This window comes from Aedes albopictus, chromosome 1 (assembly GCF_035046485.1).
Source record: "Aedes albopictus strain Foshan chromosome 1, AalbF5, whole genome shotgun sequence".
Classification (NCBI taxonomy): domain Eukaryota; kingdom Metazoa; phylum Arthropoda; class Insecta; order Diptera; family Culicidae; genus Aedes; species Aedes albopictus.
Window position 1 is genome coordinate 296,844,094 of NC_085136.1, and position 6,000 is coordinate 296,850,093.

The window sequence follows — 6,000 nt, forward strand, 5'->3', positions numbered from 1 at the left end:
TGCTTCTGCTTCTGCTTCTGCTTCTGCTTCTGCTTCTGCTTCTGCTTCTGCTTCTGCTTCTGCTTCTGCTTCTGCTTCTGCTTCTGCTTCTGCTTCTGCTTCTGCTTCTGCTTCTGCTTCTGCTTCTGCTTCTGCTTCTGCTTCTGCTTCTGCTTCTGCTTCTGCTTCTGCTTCTGCTTCTGCTTCTGCTTCTGCTTCTGCTTCTGCTTCTGCTTCTGCTTCTGCTTCTGCTTCTGCTCTGCTTCTGCTCTGCTTCTGCTCTGCTTCTGCTCTGCTTCTGCTCTGCTTCTGCTCTGCTTCTGTTCTGCTTCTGTTCTGCTTCTGCTCTGCTTCTGCCCTGCTTCTGCTCTGCTCTGCTTTGACCTTACCGAGAATTCAAAATGGTGGTTTTTACCAAACACAAAGTTATCGGATCGAAAAGTTGTGTATAACTACATCATTTATTCATACCACCACCCTCCTGAATATGTATATAAAGGAATGCCAGAATAGTTCTATATTAATTAAATTGGACAAAAACTAAAACAACCGTGTGATATCACGCATATCACGGTTGGAATTGTTTTGATGACAAGTTATTCAATAACATTTCTGTAAACTGAGTCTCGACTAACAGCTGGAAACTGCAAACTGCAACCCGGAATTTTGTGTATGGTAACTGTTTGGTGATACATATACGGTTCCGTGTCTTTTTTTTTCTAACTAAACATTCTACACGCCTCCACATCGTCAACTATATCGTTATTGAAGAGAAGCGCCCAACTGGGGCATTGTGGGAAGCTGGGGCAGCAGCTGTTTTGGATCCAGCTCGTGTGATGACGACGTCCCGGCTTGCCGGTATGCACATTGCACACTCGAGTTGCAACAGCAAAATTGATTTTTATGCGATGCATGTTATCCTACTGTGACTGTGGCTTCCAGACTGGATGTTGGTGTACTGACTGACTGACTGACACCACTAACCCACTGAATTCCATGGAAAGCGACAACACCGTAGAACGCGTTGCTTACTATACTGGTTGGTCAACTCACATTTATGTTTTGTTTTGAGGCCTGATTCTTCGTCAGCCGTAATGGTACGATGGTGCTGAATAGGTCACTAACGATATGGGACTTGTTTTCGAGTCCGGTCGATAAGATATGTGGGATGTAGGAAAATGAGCCAGTAAGCTGGTGCAATCTGGTATGTTCATACTTGTTGCTGGATTAAAGTGTCATGCTGTTTACTTGTGGGAGCAGGGAAAGTGTTTTTAGCCTGGTTTTAGTCGTCATGAATGACGAGAAATCGATTTCGAACATTTTAATACCCTCGGACCACGCCAAACACTTATTGGTTACTTGTCACGAACTTAACGCTCTACTCCTAATAGTCTCACTACCATCAGCAATGAGCTAGCACAATGAAAGAACTCATAAGCTCCCCATCATGTATAGAAGGATATGAGAAACCGTCGTTCCCTTCGTCAAACTGATTTTTGGAGTTGAGGTATGACACTGCACTGCTGTCATGGTAATATCAAAGCAGGTTACTCAAAGTTTCCAAATTTCAGCACTCCCCTACATTTTCTCACGTTCTTTTTTCTGTAATAATCGCAAATATATCATTCTTGGAGGAATTCCTTTCATCAAGGATTCTTCTTAAGATTCCTCCGATAATTATTTTATAATTATTCCTTTTCATATTCTTCTTTAAAATTTCCTCCACGATTATCTTCAGAGACACCACCAGAAATTCATGCAGGAGTTCTTTCACAACGTGTCATTTTATCACGGAAATGTTTATAGAAAGAAGATTCTTGCAGGATTCCCTAGAATAATTGCAGTAAGAAATCTAATGAACATTCCCCAAAGTATCCCTTAAGAATACATTCTTGTCCATGTATTTCTTTAGAATAGTGGGTTCCTCCAAATATTTTTGCTGGAGTTTCTCTTGGAATTTTCCTTACGTCTTCTTGAGCATTTTTTAAGAAATTCTTCAAAGATGCTTTGTGAAACTTTTCACGAGGAATTTCTTCAGAAATTCCTTTAGAGACCCTAACTGGGATTTTTTCAGGGTTTCTTTAGAAAATTGCTTTAGGAATTGCTACAGAAGTACGTACATGTATTCCTTTATGTTTTTTTTTTTTTTTTCAATAGTTCTGAAGGAATTGCTTCGGGAGTTTCTCTTTAGAATTTCTTTAGAAATTCTTGTAAAAATTAAAAAAAAAACATTTAGTAGATTTTTTTAGAAATTGTTCTAGGACTTTTCTTTAAGTATTCAAGCATTTTTGCTGTAACTTTTTCATTAGTAATTGTTTGATTTTTTTGGAGACTTCTTCAGGTATTGCTTCATTTAATGAGGGAATGTCTCAGGCATTTATTTTGAAAACGATTCTGGAAAGTTCTTTAGATTTTTTTTCTAAAACTTTTCCCATGGATTTCTCTAGAGATTCCTCCAGGGATTGCTTATAATTTATGAAAGCCGTTCTTCAAGATTTCTTTCAGGTAAATTTTCGAAAATGCTTCAGGACATTTTTTTTTATTATCGTACAAATTGGGCCGAAGGGTCTCAGATTTTCATGAAAATTTTTCCACAGGCTGAGCTCGTGAATATATGAACAAAAATATTGAGAAAAATTTGGGGTCACCTATTTTCCTGGAAAACTCAGGGGGAAATTCTTTGTTTTCCCCTGACACTGCTTACTTTGAAAAATCATAATTGAAGAAATCATAACATCAAGGAAATGAATTTTCTCAGAAATCCAAAAAATATATGAACTGGAAAAAAATTCTACAAAATTTTCCCGCCGGAAAAACAATGCCCGAACTCGTGGAAAATTTTCAAATTAAATATTTTTGGGAAAGTTATTTTTGGAATGCACTTTTTGCGTTTTCGTTTGTTGAAAAATGGCCAAATGTATCATATAAGCCTTTTCTTTGGAAAATTATAACTCAAGAACGAAGCATCGTAGAAACAACGTTTTTAAATGAAAATGAAAGCAAAGTTTCTCGGGAATGAAAAAAAATATGAAGTTTTTCACAAAATCGTTGAGAAAATTCAAAAAGAAATGTCGGAGAAACTATTCTCAAACTCGTGGAAAATTAAAAAAAAAAATATTTTTGAGAAGGTAATTTCATAAGCTTTGATCGCTGAAATTTTTGGAATGGACTTTTTTTTCTTTCTTGAGTTATGGTCAATTTCGTGAAAAACAACCATGTACGCATATATTATATGGTCATTTTTCACATAATTGGCCATAACTCAAGAACGAAAAACAAAAACATTTCAAAAATTTCAGTCATCAAAGCTTATGAAACTAGCTTCCCAAAAATATTTTTTTTTTGAAAATTTCTTGTGAGTGCGGGCATAGTTTTACCGGCTTTTCTTTATGAATTTCCTCAACGGTGGAAAGTTTTTCGGAAAACTTTTTCCTTTTCATATTTTTTTTTTGATTCCTGAGAAAATTTGCTTTTACTTTCTAAAACACCTTGTTTCTACGATGCTTCGTTCTTGAGTTATGATTTTTCAAAGAAAAGGCTTGTATAACACATGTGGACATTTTTCCATAAAATAGGCCATAACTCAAAAACGAAAAAAAAGTGCATTCTAAAAATTTCAGCGAATTAAGCTTATGGAATAAACTTTTAAAAATATTTATCTGGTATTTTATTACGAATTTTCTCAACTGTGGAAAAAAAATTGTGGAAAACTTTTTCCAGTTCATATTTTTGACTTCATTTAAAAAAAAAAACTTTGTTTCTATGATGCTTTGTTCTTGAGTTATGATTTTTAAAAGTAAGTAGTGTCAGCGGAAAACAAAGAATTTCCAGTTTTCCGGGAAAATGGGCGATCCTGAATTTTTCTCATTTTTTTTTTGTTCATATATCCATGAGCCCTGCCTGTGGAAAAAGATTCATAAAAATCTGGAACCGTTCGGCCCAATCCCGTACGGTAATAAAAGAAATGCCCTTCAGGAACTTCTCCATGGATTCCTGCAAAAGGTACTCTATTCCATGTTATTAAAATAAATACCTACAAAGGGCTCTCTAGTTCTTCTAAGTATTATTGGTGCTTTTTTTATAAGTACTTCAGGATTTTTTGTTTCCGTAGGATTTGCTTCTGAAATTGTAATTACTAATCCATTCAGAACTGGTAGAAGACATCCTTCCATGAACATAATGAAAACTTCAGGATTTCTCCAAAAATAACTCCAGTTATCCTTCAGAAATTGATTGCGGGATTTCTCTAAGAACTCCATCAGTTGCTTTGTCCACAATTTTTGCAGATATTTTTGCAAATATATTTTCAAAGTGTTATTCAGAATCTTATTCAAGATTTCTCCAGGAATCTCTCCAGAAATTTCTCAAGCTTTTTTTTTCTTGGAATTACTTTTTTTTAGGAATTGAGAAGATTCTATTGTTCTATTTCCGGAACAGCAGAAATCTCCGAAGGAATCCCAGGTTATATTTCTGATGGATCCCAAGAAGCAATGCCCATAATATCCTTGTGAGAATTTCCAAAAAAAATAAAAATTTTGGAAAAATAGAGAAGTTTTTTGAAAAATTTCATTAAAACAACATTTGAACAACTTCTGAATTTCTGAAAAAACCTCAGGAGGAATTTCTGAAGAAGTTCCTAGATAAATAATTGGAAAAACTCATAGGGAAAACTTTCGAAGAATAAATAAAACTTTTAACGGTTTTTTGGAAGTGTACCTAAACAATCTGTGAAAATGTAGCCGTAGAAATAATAGATGAACTTCTCTAGAAATCCCTAAATAAATTTCATGAAGTTATCCTAAGGAAACATAGTATGAACTGCAGTTTTCCCGAATGGAGAAGAACGTGCCTCTAGAGCCGACCTACTGATGAACTGCAGTAGATTCTTGCATCAATCACTGAAAGTAATTATGCAAAAATCTCTGGACGAGATCTCAATGATTTTCTGGATGAATCCGTGAAAAAATTCCTGGCCACATACCTGTGCGAACTCTCAATGAAATTTTCAGAGTACTTTCTTAACCATTTGCGTTGGAATATTGTATCACACAATTTTTTAAAAGAATTTCTGAAAAAATGCTTGTGAAATTTCCGAAGAATTTATTAAACGAGTCTCTAGAAGAACTTCTAAAGTAATCTTTGATGCAGTTTAAGAAGACACTCTTGGAAGTTCACCTAAACTAATTATTCGAGAAATTTCTTGAGGAATTATCTGAAGGAAGCCATGCAGAAATTTCTTGAATAATTCCTTAAGGAGATTTTGGAGAAACTACTGCGGGGATTTCTGAAAAAAAAAACCTCTATAGGTTTTCAGACCTAATTCCCAGAGTAATTTCTGGCGGCGCACATGTAGCAATTTTTGAAAGAATCCATAGAAAACTTTCTCAAAGGAATTCTTGAACAAATTTATGGAGGGATATCATTGAACATTTCTAGAGAAATCTCCAGAGAAATGTCTAAAAAGTCTCTGGCAAAAATTGTGGAGAAAACTTCTGAAGGAGTCTGGAAGATTTTCCAAAAAAAATACTGGAGAACTTTTTGATGGGATTCTAAGCTTTAGAGTTTCTGAAGAAAGTGCTGAAAGCACTTTTTAAGTACTACGTGGATAGTATCCTGAAAGAGCCTCGTACTGGTTTCTAAAAAAAAATATGTAGGAATTTCTAAGGAAACTCATGAGAGCTTTTGAGAAATTTTTGAAAAAAAAAATCTGAGGCAACGTTTCAGAGAAAATTTTGAATCAAATGCTTAAGGAATTTCTCAATTATTCATGATAATTTGATAGAACATTCAAAAGAGAATCATGAAAGACTTTTAGAAACGAAACCATGAGAGATTTTTCACAGAAATCCACAACAAAATTCCGAGAGGAACCAAAGGCAGGTTTTTAAAATTTCTTATTTTTTTTTTTTGGGTGAATTATTAAAAAAAACAGTAAAAGGCTTAAAACATTGGAAAAAAATCAAAAGAAAACTATGAATTTCCCCTTCCCCAAGTCCCCTCTGGAAGAATTCCTGAAGGAAT